This window comes from Dendrobates tinctorius, unplaced genomic scaffold (assembly GCF_039654945.1).
Source record: "Dendrobates tinctorius isolate UK_male_01 unplaced genomic scaffold, ASM3965494v1 ptg000001l, whole genome shotgun sequence".
Taxonomy (NCBI): domain Eukaryota; kingdom Metazoa; phylum Chordata; class Amphibia; order Anura; family Dendrobatidae; genus Dendrobates; species Dendrobates tinctorius.
Window position 1 is genome coordinate 17,455,048 of NW_027361669.1, and position 20,969 is coordinate 17,476,016.

Here is a 20,969-nt window from a genome sequence, read left to right on the forward strand (position 1 = left end):
ACATATCCTCCATCCCATAGTCCAGTGACCATATACCAGTCACACATCCTCCATCCCATAGTCAACCATTATGACATCATAATGAGAGGTGGGGCTTGCAACCTATGACGACATCAGCGTCGCCATGGCAACCATTATGACATCATAATGAGGGGCGGGGCTTGACACACACACACTTTTTCCCCCATTATGTAGAAAGGGGCAAAATTGTTTGGTAAATTTAAACGCGCGGGCTTAAAATTTCGCCTCACAACATAGCCTAGGATGCTCTCAGGGTCCAGACGTGTGACTGTGCCAAATTTTGTGGCTGTAGCTGCGACGGTGCAGATGCCAATCCCGGTCACACACACACACACACACACACACACACACACACACACACACACACACACACACACACACACACACACACACACACATATACATACATACACACTTTGAGCTTTATATATTAGACTAGCTGAAGAGCCCAGCGCTGCCCGGGCATAGTAACTAACTGTGGTTAGTTATAACAAATTATAATTATCCTCCATCCCATAGTCCCATGCCCATATACCCATCATACATATCCACCATCCAATAGGCCCATGCCCATATACCCATCATACATATCCTCCATCCCATAGTCCCATGCCCATATACCCATCATACATATTCTTCATCCCATAGTCCCATGCCCATATACCCATCATACATATCCTCCATCCCATAGTCCCATGCCCATATACCCATCATACATATTCTTCATCTCATAGTCCCATGCCCATATACCCATCATACATATCCTCTATCCCATAGTCCCGTGCCTATATACCCATCATACATATCCTCCATCCCATAGTCCCATGCCCATATACCCATCATACATATCCTCCATCCCATAGTCCTGTGCCCATATACGCATCATACATATCCGCCATCCCATAGTCCCGTGCCCATATACCCGTCATACATATCCTCCATCCTATAGTCCAGTGACCATATACCCATCACACATCCTCCATCCCATAGTCCCATGAACATATACATATCCGCCATCCCATAGTCCCGTGCCCATATACCCATCAAACATATCCTCCATCCCATAGTCCAATGCCCATATACCCATCACACATCCTCCATCCCATAGTCCCATGCCCATATACATATCCGCCATCCCATAGTCCCGTGCCCATATACCTGTCATACATATCCTCCATCCCATAGTCCAGTGCAAAAATATACCCATCACACATCCTCCATCCCATAGTCCCGTTCCCATATACCCATCATACATATCCTCCATCCCATAGTCCGATGCCCATATACTCACACACATCCTCCAATCCATAGTCAACCATTATGACATCATAATGAGCGGCGGCGGGGCTTGCAACCTTTGATGACATCAGCGTCGCCATGGCAACCATTGTGACATCATAATGAGGGGCGGGGCTTGACACGCACACACTGCTTCCCCAGTATGCAAATGGGGGCATTGTGGCATCATAATGAGGGGCGGGGCTTGACGCGCACACACTTTTCCCCCCAGTATGTAGATAGGGGTAAAATTGGTGAATTGGAACGTGCGGGATTAAAATTTCGCCTCACAACATAGCTTAGGACGCTCTCGGGGTCCAGACGTGTGACTGTGCCAAATTTTGTGGCTGTAGCTGCGACGGTGCGGATGCCTATCCCGGACATACACACACACACACACACACACACACACATACATACATACACACATACATACACACTTTGAGCTTTATATATTAGATTTACTTGCCCGGGCCAAGGGGCTTGCTTGACCTCCAAAACCTACAACGGTGGGCTCATCTATTTGTCTACTATATTATGTATATGTTACAGCCCCAATGTCTCCTATGTGATGTAAAAAAAGTAATCTGTGTCTCCTATGTGATGTACATACTACATATTCCTCCCTGTCTTGTTCTAGAAATGTAACATGAATTTCCCACTGTGAGAAGATCTGCAGTGTAATATACATCTCTGTTCAGAACGTACTGCTGTGAGTTCTTTTCAAAATTCATCACAAAGATATGACTGTGTTCCAGACTGACACAAATCTGGAAAAGCAATTGTGAGTAGCAACATTATCAACACCACATAACATCGTCGCACCAAAGAGAAGCAGTTTCAGCCATAAAATTAGTGATGTGTTAATTACAGTGAAGGAAATAATTATTTGATCCCTTGCTGATTTTGTAAGTTTGCATACTGACAAAGACATGAAAAGTCTATAATTTTAAGGGTAGATTAATTTTAACATTGAGGAACAGAATATCAAAAATAAAATCCAGAAAATCACATTGTATAAATTATATAAATGTATTTGCATTTTGTAGTGAGAAATAAGTATTTGATCCCTCTGGCAAACAAAACTTAATACTTAGTGGCATAACCCTTGTGTTAGGCGTCAGGTTTCTGCGTCTGCTCTGCAGGAATCTAGAGCCTCACATTCTGCGGTCTCCTGCTGTCTTTCTACTACAGAGGAGATTACTTTGCAGCAGACCGCTCCAGAGACTAAGTCCCTCTGTGCTTCTACTGGGCATGCTCACGAGGCGATCTCCCATTAGAGATTGGGAGTCATGTGCCCAGGTCCTATTCCAGATCTCATTGGTCCATCCTGGAGATCTGGAAGGTCCCGCACGGCTATAAAAAGTGCGCATGGCCATTCCGCCATGCGCTAGTATAGACTATACTGCTATGTGTGAATGGTGACAGATGTATGACTCTGGTGACTGACTCATTTGAAACCCCTTCCCTCTGATATTACACATGGTGATAGGGAATTAGTTTAGTAGTCAGCACCAGTCAGTGGCAAGCCTTAAGCCACTGTGCTCACCGCACCACTATGCTAGCGTCCGACATCGCGCTTGCCTTCCAGCCTTGTCGTCGAGCGGCAGTGTCCTACGCCGGGCTGCAGTTGCAGCCCCCCTTGGTGTCCGCAGTAGCGACGCCGCACACACGGTAGGTCTAGAAGGACGCACCTCCTCTGTCTTAGGGCCTGCTCCTGTGACCAGATAACGTGTGTGCATTTTAACTGAACTCTGTGACACTAACAGGTTCAGTGTTCTTTGTGTTTTTGTGTTGCGGCATCTCTGTGACTCAACAGAGATTGCTCTGCGCACCTGGGTGAAGTTTATCCCCGTGCGCACCTCCGCCATATTGCTCCTGCCACCACTTAGCAGCGGTTATATCACCTACTGCACGGTGGACCCCGAGCGACGAACGCACTTTATTAGTTTTTTTATTTAGTGCGTTCCGCCGTTCCTAACACCTTGTTGACAAGCACAGCAGTCAGACTTTTTTGTAGTTGATGATGAGGTTTGCGCACATGTCAGGAGGAATTTTGGTCCACTCCTCTTTGCAGATCATCCCTAAATCATTAAGATTTTGAGGCTATCACTTGGCACCTCGGAGCTTCAACTCCCTCCATACGTTTTCTATGGGATTAAGGTCTGGAGACTGGCTAGGCCACTCCATGATCTTAATGTGCTTCTTTTTGATCCACTCCTTTGTTGCCTTGGCTGTATGTTTTGGGTCATTATCTTACTGGAAGACCCAGCCACGACCCATTTTTAATGTCCTGGCAGAGGGAAGGAGCATGTCACTCAGGATTTTACGGTACATGGCTCCATTCAATTTTCCCATTGATGCGGTGAAGTAATGCTGTGCCCTTAGTAGAGAAACACCCCTAAAGCATAATGTTTCCATCTCCATGCTTGACAGTGGGGACAGTGTTCTTTGGGTCATAGCCAACATTTCTCTTCCTCCAAACATGGCTAGTTGAGTTAATGCCAAAGAGCTCAATTTTTATCTCAACTGACCACAGCACCTTCTCCCAATCACTCACAGAATCATCCAGGTGCTCATTGGCAAACTTCAGATGGGCCTGCACATGTGCCTTCTTGAGCAGGGGGACCTTGCGGGCACTGAAGGATTTTTAAACCTTTACGATGTAAAGTGTTACCAATGGTTTTCTTGGTGACTTTGGTCCTAGCTGCCTTGAGATCACCCTCCGTCAGGAACAATGGTTCTGACAGGCGCAGCTCTTCTACTTTCATTTCTCCCTTCTCACCAGATTTTCAGGAAACCCCCTCCCTCTAGATAGTCTCCTGGCTCTAGCTGCTGTGTGAAACCTGATACCACAGTTGGTCTGCAGAGCTTCAGGAAGGAAGATATAGCTGTGCTGGCTTCTCAGGCTCATTGGTCCCAAACACATCACACTTTATAAGGATGGTATGTAATGTTTTTAGTCATTACTATTGTTTATTTAGCTTGTTTTATGAATGGATAGAGAAAGGTTTGTGGATATTTCATATAAATAAGGCAGATTTTCTTACAAATGAAAGTGTACTTCTCAGGAGTTTTGAAATTTGTGTATATCAAAGTTATTACTTTTATGTTGAGTAAATGGGTTTGTTTTGCACCTGATAATGTGTAGTCTCTTTTATTACATCCCTATGAAGGTCTCTGATCACTTTTAGATCACTGAAATTGAGAAAATTAGATATTCTAGGCTTTTTTCTAGCCTGCGCTTGACAGGCACATTGTTCCATTACGAGTTAGTGCGAATATTGTTCCTGACGGAGGGTTAACAAGTTTACCTGTGTAGTTTTAGGCTGATCTCTCACCTTCTTCATGATCAAGGATACCCCACGAGGTGAGATTTTGCATGGTGCCCCAGATCGATGTCTATTGACAGTCATTTTGTATTGCTTCCATTTTTTTTACTATTGCACAAACAGTTGTCTCCTTTTTACCTTATGCCTTACGTATGGTTTTGTAGCCCATTCCATCTTTGTTATGGTCTATGAACTTGTCCCTGACATCCTTAGAAAGCTCTTTGGTCTAGCCCATGTTGTAGGGGTTAGAGTCTGACTGATTAATTGAGTCTGTGGACAGTAATCTTTTATAAAGGTGACTATGTAAGACAGCTGTCTTTAATGCAGGGAACGGGATATGGGATCAAATACTTATTTCTGACTGCAAAATGCAAATAACTTTATATTATTTATCCAATGTGATTTTCTGGATTTTATTTGTGATATTCTAGCTCTCAATGTTAAAATTAGCCTGCCCTTAAAATTATAGACTGTTCATGTCTTTGTCAGTGGGCAAATTTACAAAATCAGCAAGGGATCAAATACTTATTTCCTTTACTGTAAATGTTTGTCTAAATATAGCAGGATAAATATCAAATTGAGCATTTTGTCCGACCCCTAATGGATAGTATAAATATCCAAATAGCCCACAGAAGAAAAAATCTTTCCCACTCATGATGTATATGGAGCAAAAACAAAGGATTGGTGCTGTATAAGACACCACAGGGCACTTTGACGTTGGAGTTTGTGTAGAAATGGGACAAAAGTGGGGACGTTGCTCTAGAAGTGATCAGCCATAGGTGTCTGTGTGTTACATTCTGCCGAGATTCTACTGGAAAACGTCTGCACAAGGTAATGAAGAAAGAACATGAGTGTCTTTTATTGGAAATGTCACTGGTATATCACAGGATTTACTGTACACACAAATATGTACTATACACACACACACACACACACATAAATGGTCTTCAGAGCTCCTGTGTATAACTGGTGTTTGCCAAAAAATGGTCACTGTGTATTTTCTTCGTCTTAGTTACAGTGGTTTTTGTTATAGATCAGTAAGGTGGTATTATTGAGTCACCTCTGTATGTGTTGGTAATAGTCTTAGTGTAGTGTTATTATTTGTATCTGCTTACAATCTATGAGGTTGCATAATAACCAATTATATATTGATTGTGGGTGCACCTCGGTATTCAGATGTGTAGTGTAAAAGAATCGGAAAAAATGGCGAATGTGCTCTGGAAGCTGTGCTTTAGGTAACTTTGTTATTTCATGCAGAGATGAGTCCTGGCTGGAAGAAGTGATGGCAGTCTGTGCTGGATGAAAAACAAAAGCAAAGATGAAGGACTTCAGCTAGAGATGTCACTGGTGAGTCAGTGTGTTACCTGTATACTGACACTATACTGTTGTGAGTTCATTCTCTGGTTCACCAGTTGTGAGTTCTCCTTCCAGACTCCGTCTGGTGGTAACAGGAGGTAGAGAGGCTAATTTGATCGGTGGAAATCTGCCACCTGAGAATGAGGATGACGATTGGATCTCAGGAGTCTCAGATTGGATTTAAGACAGCCGACGCCCTATTCAGTTGCTGGTGATTCCTTCTGGCTTGTCAGCTCTTGGTTTTCAGCTCTGTTCCAGTCATCTAAAGCTAAGTTTTTCTCCTAATGTTCCAACTTGATTTTGTTGGTCTATTCAGTTTTTTGGTGTGGTCAGCCAGCCCCTGCTGGGGGCTGTGCTGAATTTCCACTCTTATTTATCAGTATTTTGCCAATTGGCTTTTTGTCCCTTACTAGTTTGGTCTCTTTTTGCTCTGTCTCAGAATATTTCAGAGTGCTGATATAGTGGGAGAAGTCTAGTGACTTCAGGGTTAATTATGCTATCAGAAGTGTTGGACATTATTTTTGTAGGGTTTTTTGCAGGTTGCAGACAATGTCTTTTCTTTCCTTTCCTCTCTAGTTAGTTTGGGCCCCATCGTTTGCTCAGCCTATTTTCCTGCCTGTGTTTGTGCCTTCATCTTGTTTCACCGTCAATACATGTGTGGGGGCTATCTATTCCTTTGGGGTCTGCTCTGGGGCAGTTAGTTTTCCCTTTTCTTGCTTTAGGCTTATTTAGTCCTCCGGCCGTGACGAGGCGTCTAGGAACATCGTAGGCACGCTCCACGGCTACTGCTAGTTGTGTTGTAAGATCAGGGATCTGCAATCTACATAGTTACCAACCTCTCTGGTTTTCTGTGACTTAGCTTGTTGTGCTTTTTTCTCCTCGGTGACCCATTCATAACACTATACACTGTATACTATATACAGAGATCCTGTGTATAATGTTACTGGCAGTGGTGATTGCTGTATTACCTGTACACTGACACTTTATACAGAGCTACTGTGTATAATGTCACTGATGATCCCTGTATTACCTGTACACTGACAGTAAATACAGAGCTCCCGTATACAATGGCACTTAGTATTGTTTTTTTAATTAATGATCAGTATTGTAGTATTCAGTCACTATGTGGTGGTAATATGTGGTCTGATCATGGTGTGGCGGTATTTGTTCCTTGTATGTGGTATTATTCGGTCACTTTGTGGTGGTAATATGTGGTCTGGTCATGGTGTGGTGGTGTTAGGGCTGGCGGAACGCACCACATAATAAAGATGGTAATAAGGTGCGTTCGCAGCCCGGGGTCCACCGTGCAGGGGTGGTAACCTGCTGCTCAGTAATGGCGGATGCTATATGGCAGTATACTCTAAGAATACACGCGGGTTATTGTCACCCGGTGTGTACAGGGGCGGACTCTGTTGCTTCACAGAGCCGCACTACCGCTGAACATAAACGCCGGAGCCTGTTTGTGCTCACAGAGCTCGGCTAAAAGAGCGCACAGTGTACGGCCACAGAACTCTACCCCAAGGACATGGGGTTAGAGTCCTTCTAGGCCCACTGAACACGCGGCGTCGCAGCCGTGAGTGCCACTATAGGCGATGGCTATGGAGCACATGCACTGAGGCGTGCCGAGTACCTGGTGAGGCCTGATGCCTGACTCAACCTCAGACCTACCTATGCCTAAGCCTGGGCGCTAGCAGGCTAGGCTGCACAACACATGCGTACCAAGGGTAGGGGTTTCTTAATAAGTCATTCACCAGAGACATTCATACGTGCATACATCACTCACTCCACATAGTCTGTAAATACAGTCTATCCTAGCGCATGGGCGAGCGGCCATGCGAACCTTTTATAGCCACGGGCGTCCAAGACCTTCCTGGTTTCTCGGATGGGCCAATCCGAACACGAGCAGGACCTGAGCATGAGACCCTCGATCTCCAGTGGGAGATCACTCCACGGGCATGCTCAGTGGCCCGACATGAGGACTTAGTCCCTGGAGAAACTCGCTGCGGAGCAGCATGCATTGTCATAGCTGTGCCAGAGGTGGCAGCAGCAAGCAATCCCACGGAGTTGGCCTGGGCAGAGCGCCGGGACCGACGAATCTGCTGAGCAGGCTCTACTGCGGCTGAAGAAGAATGGGAGACCGCTGGGTGCAAGGCTCTGGATTCCTGCTGTGCAGTGGCAGGAACCCGACGCCTAACAGGCGGTATTTGTTTCTTGTATGTGGTATTATTCGGTCCCTATGTGGTGGTAATATGTGGTCTGGTCATGGTGTGGCGCTATTTGTTTCTTGTATGTGGTATTATTAGGTCACTATGTGGTGGTAATATGTGGTCTGAGAAAAATAAGTCAAAATAGAATTTTTAAGGTCAAAAAATCAAAAGAAAATTCTTAAGAAGGACCTCAGAGAATAATTTCAAGATAGAAATTACAATTTAACCTTTATTATACTAATTAAGACAAGACTATACCACGCATTAAACCCAAACAACCTTGCTGGCTACCATGACCCTAAACAATCAACAGCTATTTACAATGCTGCCTACCAGCGGAGGTTGGCACCCTAAACATAAAACGAGATTGGCGCCCCCGCTCCTCGGAGGCTGTCCCTAATGCTCCTAAATGTCCCTATGTTGGTGCATCACATGGTCACCCATTTATACATAGAAGGGAGCATATAGGGGTTGCCAGTTTGGAATAATCGTTGAGTAGGCAACAATAGAAAAGTATGTGCAAAAAAGGGTGAGATGGCAACACAACAAAAGTGACATGTACAAACAATGAAAGTACCTCACTATGCTGTTCCCTGCTGCTGTATAACCTTCCTAACAGTAGAGGTTGGCTTGGCACCCTACTGGTCAGCAGAATGGCGCCATCGCTCCATGGCGGCTGTCCCTTGAATGCCCTAATCTGTCTCAAGCCTTGAAACAAGGGTAGCCAAATAAACAGTAAATAAATTGATTAGTGTGGAAGGTGTCAGAAAACCAAATAAAGTTCCGCATTGAAATATACAGTATTAATCAAAATATGTTAACAGCCATAGGGGTACTTATGCTCCCATATTTCTGTGGTAAGCTTTGTTCTGCTCCCATATCTCTGGAGTAAGCTCCATTCTCCTCCAAATCTCTGGAGAAAGCTCGGTTCTGCTCCCATATCTTAATAGTAAGCTCGGTTATGCTCCCATATCTCTGTATTAAGCTCCGTTCTGCTCCCATATCTCTGTAGTAAGCTCGATTCTGCTCCCATATCTCTGTATGAAGATCAGTTCTACTTCCATATCTCTGGAGTAAGCTCCGTTCTGCTCCCATATCTCTGGAATAAGCTCTGTTCTGCTCCCATATCTCTGGAATAAGCTCTGTTCTGCTCCCATATCTCTGTATTAAGCTCGGTCCTGCTCCCATATCTCTGGGCTAAGCTCTGTTCTGCTCCCATATCTCTGGAGTAAGCTCTGTTCTGCTCCCATATCTCTGTAGTAAGCTTGGTTCTGCTCCCATATCTCTGGAGTAAGCTCGGTTCTGCTCCCATATCTCTAGCAATATCTGTTCTGCTCCCATATTTCTGTAGTAAGCTCTGTTGTGCTCCAGTATTTCTGTAGTAAGCTCGGTCCTGCTCCCATATCTCTGTAGTAAGCTCGGTTCTGTTCCCATATCTCTGTAGTAAGCTCAGTTCTGCTCCCATATCTCTGTAGTAAGCTCGGTTCTGCTCCCATACCTCTGCAGTAAGCTCGGTACTGCTCCCATATCTCTAGAATAAGCTCGGTTCTGCTCCCATATCTCTCAAGTAAGCTTGGTTCTGCTCCCATATCTATGCAGCAAGCTCCTTACTGTTCCCATATCTATGTACCAGCCTGTTTTTAAAGCCTGTTATCTCTGCTGCTTTATTGCAATGGCCAGATATAAGCAGGAAAAAGGAGGGCGACCGCAACTCGAGGGCCAATGCCTTGTGATTGCCCCCCAGGCTTAAAAGTGCCAGCCAGCCCCTGCCTGTACTGGTGATATATATCCTCCCTCATTGGAAGCACCTCATTAACTCGTACCTATAAGGGAAGCCTTTCTGGCAACTATTTGCCCTCGATTCAGTTCCCTGACTGACCTGGGGCAAGTGGTGGCCCCAGAGGGCCGATCCCTGCTGGGCCCTTCTCTCCCCTCCCCTGAGGTGTGCAAAGTTGACACCCCCTTCCCCTGTTCGATCGGTCACAGGCGCATATACTATTCTGGTACAGGGGACCTTTTTTGGCTTTGTCCCCCAGTGCACAGCAGTACCCCAACTCAACCTTGCTCGCATCTGGGTTGAAGTCAGTCTGTGCCTGTCACTGTTCGAGCCACATGCCCATCCTTCTAGTTCATCAAGAGTCACTCTTAGCTCATCAGTCCATAAAAGCTTTGAAAAGCTGTCTTCGGATACATTATTTTTTGACCCAATCTTGATGTTTTAACTTCTGTGTCTTGCTCAGTGGTGTTGCGTTTTAGCCTTCCTTATCTTGGCCATGTCTCTGAGCACTGAACACCTTGTACTTCTGGGCATTCCAGGGAGGTTGTAGTTTTGGAATATGACAATGAGGTCCTGGTCACTTCATGTTTGATTCTGCTGAAATCTTTGACAGTTAAAGTGAATCTGTCAGTAGGATCAAATCTCCTAAGCCATCTATATGGGCATGTAGGCCATATTAGGTCACAGCAGGCTGAATAAAATGATACTGTTATGAGTGGCGGAAGGCACTAAAAAAATAAATAATTAAAGTGCCTTCGCCACTCGGGGTCCACCATGCGGCAGATGGCAAAACCGCTGCTAAGGGAGGCAGAGCACTACAGCGGTAGTGTGCACAGGGTTGAACTGCACCTAGTGCACTAAAGCAAGCTCTGTTAGGACTCACAGAGCTGCACAAATAACATAAATACAAAAACGCTGAGTTTGAGTAACCTTCTCAGATACTCAGCGGCACACGTACGGTAGTCAATAATCGGAGTAGTTAAAAGACGTCACTACACCCGAGTGGACTTACCGTTGTAGGACGTGTGCACGGCGTCGCAACTGCGAACGCCAAAATGACTGCAGGCGCAAATGCAGGACGCTGACTGCTGCAACAGGTGATGCTTGAGCGCGCTGGCGCTGGCGCAATACTGGCTGTACCCAATCACTCACACAAACGTAATATCAGAGGGAAGGGGTTTCATAATAAGTCATTCACCAGACCAAGCATCCATCACCAAGCACACAGCAGCAAGTATAGAAAATACTAGCGCATGGCATAGCGGCCATGCGCACTTTTTATAGCGTACGGGACCTGCCAGAAATCTCCAGAGCCCTGAGCTGAACCAATGGAATCAGGAGCAGGACCTAAGCACCTGACTCCTGAACTCCAATGGGAGCTCATTCCATGAGCATGCTCAGAAGCTGGCTGAAAGGACTTAGCCTCTGGAGACAAATGTGAGGATCTGGATCTCTGCATATGTATGGCAGGACACAGATTCCTAACATTACCCCCCCCCCTAAGGCCCCCTCCTCCCTGAGCCTTCAGGGCGAATACCCTGTGCCCTACGGTGGAATAGGGCTCAACCTCGTCCGAGGGCGAGCTTGGTGTCCCGGTAGGAGATACAGTAACCCGAGACACCTGGAAGGCATCAGAGGAATCAATGTCACCAGGTTTCAAGAGGGACACTTGGGAGATAGTAGGAGCAGGAGTGACAGGGGCACGCCGCCGCGTGTCGGCAGATGTCACCACCCTCTGCCTAGGAGGGTTAGGCTGAGCACATAAGGTGCAAGCCTGAATAAATTTTTTTATGTCCCGAGCTCTATGGGGCCACCAATACGCACCAGCCAATAGTTTTGAGACCTGCATATAGCCCCGATGGTGGGGCGTGTTAGGCGCATGCTCCCAGGCGAGCACCTGAGCCCTAAGATGAGGAGGGACAAAGGTCTCGATAACCGGTCCAGACTCTAACCTTTGCGGGGAGCCGGTTCCGGAGAAACCGCACCGACATGATGACAATCGCAGATGGATTCTTGTTCAGAGTCTGGATTAACGTTGGTACAAGACACCTCCATGGGCTCAGGAGGTAGAACCTCTGGCTCGTCTAGCTCAAGGGGAACGAAAAATTTGGGAGCCGAAACGGATTTGCGCTTGGAGTGAGCCCGCTCCATACCGCGCTCCGAAAAACGGAGGTCGATACGTGAGGAGACTGAGATTATCTCCTCCAAGCTGGTAGGTATCTCTCTAGTTGAGAGAGCATCTTTCACATGCTCCGCTAGACCTCACCAAAAAACGGGGATTAGGGCCTTGTCGGACCATTCCAACTCGGACGCCAGTGTTCGAAAACGTACGGCGTACTGGCTGACCGAGAGTGACCCCTGAGTAAGGGCGAGTAACTGCAGGGACGTATCATGCGTGACACGAGGACCGAGAAAAACTTGCCTGATGGCAGTTAGCAGGTTAGCAACGGTCCGAATCTCGGGGTCGCCACGCTCCCACAGAGGCGTAGCCCATTCCAGCGCCTTGCCCGACAAGAGGGAGATAACAAAAGCCACCTTAGCCCGCTCCGTATGGAATTGCGCTGCCAGCAGCTCTAGGTGTATCGAGCACTGGCTGATAAAACCCCTACAGGAGGCGCCATCCCCAGCATATTTATCAGGCAACGGGAGGCGGGTAACTGTCGGCGCAAGGGTGGACATGGACATACGCCCTACCGCATCCGTAAGTGCCTGGACGGCAGCATCTGTAGCCTGCGCAGCTGCGAGAGACCTCTCCAGGGTAGCAAGACAAGCCTCGAGCTGACGCACAAGCTGTAACAGCTGCTGCTGATCTGCCATCTCTTAGCCAGACCCTGGCGCTAGTATTATGTTATGAGTGGCGGAAGGCACTAAAAAAATAAATAATTAAAGTGCCTTCGCCACTCGGGGTCCACCGTGCGGCAGATGGCAAAACCGCTGCTAAGGGAGGCAGAGCACTACAGCGGTAGTGTGCACAGGGTTGAACTGCACCTAATGCACTAAAGCAAGCTCTGTTAGGACTCACAGAGCTGCACAAATAACATAAATACAAAAACGCTGAGTCCGAGTAACCTTCTCAGATACTCAGCGGCACACGTACGGTAGTCAATAATCGGAGTAGTTAAAAGACGTCACTACACCCGAGTGGACTTACCGTTGTAGGACGTGTGCACGGCGTCGCAACTGCGAACGCCAAAATGACTGCAGGCGCAAATGCAGGACGCTGACTGCTGCAACAGGTGATGCTTGAGCGCGCTGGCGCTAGCACAATACTGGCTGTACCCAATCACTCACACAAACGTAATATCAGAGGGAAGGGGTTTCATAATAAGTCATTCACCAGACCAAGCATCCATCACCAAGCACACAGCAACAAGTATAAAAAATACTAGCGCATGGCAGTGCCATGCGCACTTTTTATAGCGTACGGGACCTGCCAGAAATCTCCAGAGCCCTGAGCTGAACCAATGGAATCAGGAGCAGGACCTGAGCACGCTGATGAGGAAATGTTGCACAGATGGATTACGGCATGGGACGCTATGGATTCTTTTAGCTTCAGACAGGTGAAGTAAATTGTTTTTTATTTTGTTTTTCAACAGGGGGCAATGCCTTTAAGGGTTAGGTGCTAAGGTGAGTATAATGTGTTTTTTAATTTTATTTTTCATTTTGCACTCAGTGTAGACAGTGGGGGCTGAATACAACTCTCAACATGGTCCCCTGCTCTCGCTGATAGAGCGGATTATGGGGATTATGTGAGCTGTCTTCAGCACCTGGCGCCTGAGAACAGCGCAAACTGTGATGGGTTTTCTCAGATGCCAGTATGTGCGATACTGATGCGGCACAAGGTTGGCACATGGGTGGCACATGGTTGCCACATGTGTAAAACACATGAGCACACAGACATCTTCAGTACAGGATTTCCAGTACTGGAAATATCAGGATGTGTGAAGGAGGCTTTATCTGCAATCCAATGTCTTTTTCTAGAGAAATCCACATTTTTTCTTATATGTAAATGAGCTGCTAAGACTATGGGGAGGACGCTGCCTGGAGGTAACTCTGCTTCCAGAGCTTATATTACATGAAGGGAACGTTACCAATGTGAGACAACTAACTAACACAGAACATGAGAAATGAAATTTGTCATCTTGCAATCACAATTTTTGCTGCTCTCGGAGCTCTGTTGTATTACAACAATATTACAACCCAGTCTGAAATGGACGCTGAAGCACTTAGTGGATCCTGCAGATGTGTCAGGTATAATCACACACAGCTCTGCAGTGTGATCAGGAGAGCAGGGAGGGCCATCACACATCACACTGGTAACTCCCCCTTCATGTAAAATAAGCTCTGGAGGCAGAGTTATCTTACAGGCAGCATCCTCTTCATAGCCTGGAAGAGCTCATTTGCATAAAGTGATAAAAGATGATTCATCAGCAACTAGGCATCTGATATGTGGCATACAGGTATCCCTCTTTTCAGCAGTCTAAAGCCTGTATGCCCATGTTAATAGTTTATGACCCGGTTGACTATTTTCAGCAAAACTTTGGATGGTTCTGTGATGATGCCCCAATATGTTGGCAATTTCAAGAGTGCTGCATCACTCTGTAAAACATTTAGGGTGTGCACACGTTGCAGATTTTGATGCGTTTCCACAGAATTTTTGGATACCCGGAATTGCATCAAATCCGCAGTGTAGTGCACAAGCAATGTTAGTCAATGGAAATTACAGAATTGCTGTGCACATGCTGCGGAAAAATACGCCAGGACTTGCAGCGTTTTATTTTCTGCAGCATGTCAATTCTTTTTGCGGATCTGCAGTGTTTCTGCACCCATTGACTTCCCGCAGCAAAACCACAGGTGTAAAAAGATTTGCGGTTTTGCTACAGAGTTGCGTGCGAGGAACGCTGCAGATCGGGATGAAGAAGAGTGTGTGGGTGCAGTGTGGGTGGAGACTATGTGCGTGTCTGTCTGCGTGGGTCTACGTGTGTGTGCGGGTCTGTGTGTGTCTGTGTGTGTGTCTGTGTGTGTCTCTGTGTGTCTGCGTGTGTTCCTGTGTGTGTGCTGGTGTGTGCCGGTCTGTGTACACAGGCATCGTCTGATGGGACCACTGCTCCCATCCAGTTATGAATGCTGTCACATATGACAGTGACAGCATTGCCGTTGATGGACAGTAGACCCATCAGATGATGCATGTGTTCAATAGTAAAAAAATATACAACATACAGTACATACTCACCAATCACCTAGTCCCTGAAGCCCTCGTTCTCCTGTAACAAAAATAAAATAATAAACCAACCTATACTTACCTTTCTGCCATAGTCCATTTAATAACGAGTGTCCCAAGACGATCTCCCAATGTCACTGTTCTACAAGGCCCACCAGCATGCACTGTGTGGAGGCAATCCTCCGTGGTGTATCCCTCCGCTGCCGGCAGAGGTCACCTGAGTTCATGCTGTCACCGGCAATGCTGGTGTGAGAAAATTCTCACGCAGCGTTGCCGTAAAGTGAGAGCCTGAACTCCAGTAACCTCTTCAGTAATACACTGCAGGAGCCATTACCTCCTGTCAGTGCATCGTGGGAGGTCTATAGAGCGGTCACATCTCCCAAAGTGACAGCTCTATAGGGGAGATCTTCGTGGGACACTCATTATTAAATTGATTGCATCGGAATAGGGAGTATTTGTGGTGGTTTATTATTTTATTTTTTTGCAGGTGATCGAGTGCTTTGCAGGGATTAGCAGTACAATAAATATGGGAAAACTGTGTTTAGTGTTATATTTCATTAAAAGACTTTATTTTGTCTGTGTGTTTTTTTAACCCTTTCACAACTATAGGATTAGTAATGGATAGGTATCTCATTGACATCTCTCCATTACCAAGCCAGGCTTACAATACAAAGGTGACATAATCCCCCAACTATTACCCCATATGCCATCACTACAGGGCAGTGGGAAAAGAGAGGGTAAATGCCGGAATTGGCGCATATCAGAGATGCGCCATTTCTGGGCCGGCTGTGAGCTGGCGTTTGTAGCCAAGGGGGAGGCAATATCCATGGCGCCTTCCTAGGCTATTGATATCAGCCCGCAGCTGTCTGCATAGCCTTTTCTGGCTATTAGTTATAGGGGGATGCCACATCACTTTTTGGGGGGTTTCCCTATAGCCAGTAAAGGCTAAATATACAGCTGCGGGCTGATATTCATAGCCTGGGAAGATCCATGGGTATTAACCCCTTCCTAGGGTATAAACATCGGCCCCCAGTCGCTGGCTTTCCCTCTCTGGTGCAGAAAATTGCGCCAGAGCCCACACCATTTTTTTTCAATTTTTAAAAAAAATTAATCAGATATTGTGTTTAAGGCCGGGGTCACACTTGCGAGAAACTCGTACGAGTCTTGCACTTCAATACCTGGAACTGATGCCAGCACTCAGGACCAGAGTGTGCAGCTGCATGTATTTCTATGCAGCTGAATGCTCCAGTCCGAATGCCGGCGGCAGTGCCGGGTGCTGAGGTGTGAGACTCGTGCGAGTTTCTCGTAAGTGTGACCCCGGCCTAACGCAGATTTTGTGTGTGTGTGTGTGTATTTATTTATCTCTTAATGTACCATTTTATTATGTTTATTACTAAACATTGGGCTTGGTATTATCTATCTATCTATCTATCTATCTATCTATCTATCTATAGATTATCTATCTATAGATACATCAGCTATCTATCTATAGATCTATCTATCTAGCTATCTATAGATATATCTAATCTACTGTATATATCTGTGTGAGTAAACATTATTCTTCAATGGAGTATGAAAAAGAAGAATTTGGACAAGGAAATGACATCACAATTCTTTTTTTTGTTAAATAATAGATCTTTATTTAGCTTACAAAAGCGCATACAAATCCGCATGAAAAGCTGCAGAAAAAATGCATATTTTTAACTGCGTTTTCTGCCAAGAGATGCAGAATCTGCACAGAAACTTCCACAGGCAAATCCGCAACGTGTGCACATACCCTTAACAATTTGACTTTTCAGAGTCAATAAAAAATTTTTTGGCCCATTCTGCCTGAGGAAAACAAGCTGCCTAATAATTCTGCACACCTTGCTAAAGGATGGTGATATCCTTATGCCTCACTCTCCATCACTACACAAATACATGTCACCTGATCTGCTTCATCCATCAAGTATTCAATTTTATACAGAGAGGAGTTGGAAAATCTGCATAAAAATCATAATATGGTCAAAATACTCACTTTCCAATAACTGTGCACACAGTATAGTGATATTATTGGTAACACTGGTTTCGGGTTTGCTCAGTAACAGTATAGTGATAGTATTTGTTATCTGGTAACTGTATATGTATTAGAAATGTTATTAAGAAAATGGACTTGTCACTGCACTTATTAAGATATTTATATTTTATATCTGTATTTTTTTTTTTACAGGGGGTGTGCAAGTGAAGAAAAAAGCCACTTACAATATCACAAGGGTCCACACATCTGAGCAACATGCGGGTTGAAGGAACAGGTTAAAATATTGCATTGGGCCTATAAGACTCTAGATAGGCCACTGATGACTGTGTGGTGTCATCCAAGAATTGAACTGGATTATTAACAATTACCTAATGTCCTGTTATTTGCATAAAGTCTAATTATAGTCTGTGCATCCATCTACTTTTTCTCGTCAATGATCTTTTTATTAACAGATGAATCTTTAGTACTTTGTACCTGGAAACATAAGACATTATCAATTATGAAGTGTAAATAAATGAAAAAATGTACTAACAAAAATAATTATAAATAACTGGATGAATATGGATGGAGGAGAGAAGGGACTAGGCTGATGGAAGGAATGAAAAATGTGAAGGTAGGGATAAAGGTATAGAACAGATGTTATTTAGAAGCACAGCTTAGCCAGGACCATACATGGTGAATGGTGTCTATTATACTCCAAACAGTGGCAATTGTGCTATGCCAATAGGTTGCCGTGGTGCCAAGAGCCTACTGAAGTCCCCCATTGCTGTCAACTTGGTACTAGTATGAAGACCTCAAACTAAAAAACAAGGTAGTCACTTCTACTTTACAATAGTGAAATCAATTTGCAGGTTCAAATCACTACAATGCAAAAGCAAACACAAATGAAGCCACCGACAGCGAGTATTATTGGATATGCAAACACTGATTATATGGATTTTTTAAATTGCATTATCTCTGTATTTACAGGTCAGAATAGCTTAGACTCATTCAGCATTTTCATGTTGACACAGATGGCATTAGGCTGGTTTCATATTTGTGTCTGTGTGTGCAGCATTTGATCCGCATGCATACATATATTTAACATGGTGTACGCAGGGGCATGCGTTCGCATGCTTTTGCGTACGCATGCATCATTTCGAGGTGCGCGGCGAACGCAACATGTTGCATTTTTTGAGGCGTCAAATATGCACAGGCATGCGCATGCAGATGAGTGCGTTAAAAGACGCATTACCGTCTATGGGAACACATTGGTACGCAAGGACATGCGTACGCATGCGTTCTTCAAAGTGTAAATAGAAATCCCATTTTTGTCTGATGTCATATCGAAGGCATGCGCATAAAGAACGCATACAAATGCATGCACACACAGCGTTTTTCCGTCATGCGTAAGATGATGCACATAAAAAACGCAGCGTAAACATACATTTTGCACGCGCTTGCAGATGATACGCTGCAGACTCAAATGCTAATGTGAACCTAGCCTTACATTAGCCTTACATTATGTATGTCTCATAAAAGAGATTCTAAAATAAGAATGAGTATAATAGTAGGATGAAACCAGTGGTTTAATTGGAAACTTTTGGTCCTAATGCAAAATCTCCAACAGGACCCATAACTGTTACAGACATTTAATATTGATGATCTTTTCATATGGACCAAAAGAACCTTTGATCGAATTGACTCCAGGGCCCAGGTGTGATTGTAACACCTCTAGCTATAAGGGTATGTGCACACGCTGCGGAATGCTCTGCGGATTTGGCCGCGCGGATTTTGTAAAATCCGCAGGTAAATCTGCAGGTCAAAAGACCTGCAATTTTACCTGCGGATTGGACTGCGGTTTTGCCCTGCGGTTTTTCATCTCCACAATGGAGGAGATGGCAAACCGCAGCGGAATCTGCAGAAAGAATTGACAAGTCAATTCTTTCTGCGGTTTTGAAACCGCAGCAAATCCGCACGGAAAATTCCGCAGCGTCTGCACAGCGTTTTTTTTTCCATAGGGTATAAAGGTACTGTACAATGCAGCAGAAACTGCTATGGATCCGCAGCAGAATCCGCAGCGTGTGCACACACCCTTATACTTACTTGAAGGCAACACTATTAGCTCTTTCAATGATATTCTGACTGTGAGCTTAGAACTTGTTGCTCAAACCTGACCCTGCACCAACCAAATAGCACTGAAGTTTGAGTTCACAGTTGGTAAATCACTGTTGGTAAATTATTCAAAATTGAGAGTTCCCAATGGTTGATACCTTTTAATGGATAACTAAAAGGTGGTAACAAATAGTAAGCTTTCAAGACTACTCAATCTTTTCATCAGGCATAGTATGCTTGATGAAGAGACCTGAGAAGTCTCAAAATTGCTATTTGTTACCATCTTTAAAGTTAGCCATTAAAAGGTATCAACCATTGGGAACTCTCAGTTTTGGATAATTTTCTTTCTATTGGCTGACACAGTACAAAGGTATATTTTTCCTGTATCAAAATGCTACTTGGTTCTCATAGTGCTGCCTCCTGTCATTACCCCATGACAATATACAGTGCTATATATTTTATAATCCTTAACATACGAGTGGCAGGGCACTGGTTTCCAGCACAAGGGGAAACTTACCATTAAGGTAAGAATTGGTGCCTGCTTGTAAAAGCTGGAGGATGGAGGACACAGAACAGATGCAACCTCCACCCAGAATTAGGGAGTCGGGCAGTGGCATCACCTGTGCAGAGTATTGTGCTTTCACCAGCACTGTTGGTGGTCCTGCTATAGTGCCACCCTCTCATAAAACCTGTATTGTATCTGAGGTGAGATGCTCATCTTGGCTCATCGCAGTTGCAGCCATGTTCTTAACACAGGGAGTAATGTGGAGATTTGCTTACACTAGCATTTTATTTTCCATTCTAAAACCCTTGTCTGATAAAGTATCATCTCAGGTTGTTCTTGGGTCAATTTCTGACATAAATTGTAGTAAACCTGTGAGGTAGCAGTTGCACATATCTCATCCTGCAAAAATGGCAAGAGCTAAAATAGGTGAAGTTTTACACAATAAAAGTGGCATAAAGTCAGTAATAACCCCCCACTCACCCCCATACAGTAATCTATACTTTCCAACAAGACTTGCAATCAATGCTACAGTGTAGCAACTTTTCTCAGCCAGAGATTGTCAAGTAGGCATTTCCTTCTACTTTCAGTGTGTCGACACAATACCAGGAAGTAACGACCAGCCGAGATCAGATATGTATCAGAATGGGACCTGCAGCGAATCTGAGAATGTATCACTTCTTTAATTTTTTAAACAAGTTTGCGCGCTTTGAAATAACACTTTATATAATGTGTAAATGTATCCTATCAAAAGCCTTGTGATAGAATTTGTAATTAAGGTACTGCTTTCGGCCAAAGGGAAGAGTGAACTTATCTCAAAATATTTATACTTTTTTTATCCAAGCTATGAAGATAAAGAACAAGCAAAACTAATCTTACAATTACCATAAGTGCACATTTAAAAAGGGTTGGGCAGGTCTTTGAGAACTACACTATACAAGGTTACTGGTATGAAAATGAATCTGTCAGCTTCAAAGGAAACAGTCACATCAAGAAATGATATTTACCTGCAGATAAAGGGTTAATCTGCAGGTAAATAGCGTTTAAATCCTCTTTAGTTGGCTCCCTGGAGCAGAGGGCACAGGGAGAAAATGAAGCTATATCCTACCTGTAGCTGCTCACTTCCAGTCATTTTGGCTTTTCATGAAGCTGTTACAGTCACCG

The 20,969-nt window shown here is 44.7% G+C and overlaps 1 long non-coding RNA gene across 1 annotated transcript; it reads left to right on the forward strand.

The window, feature by feature from the left end:
- Positions 1–1,998: 1,998 nt before the first annotated feature.
- Positions 1,999–17,481, forward strand: LOC141081428 (uncharacterized). Its single transcript, XR_012230217.1, has 3 exons — positions 1,999–2,083; positions 5,889–5,978; positions 17,402–17,481. It is a non-coding gene; the product is annotated as an uncharacterized lncRNA (long non-coding RNA).
- Positions 17,482–20,969: the final 3,488 nt, after the last annotated feature.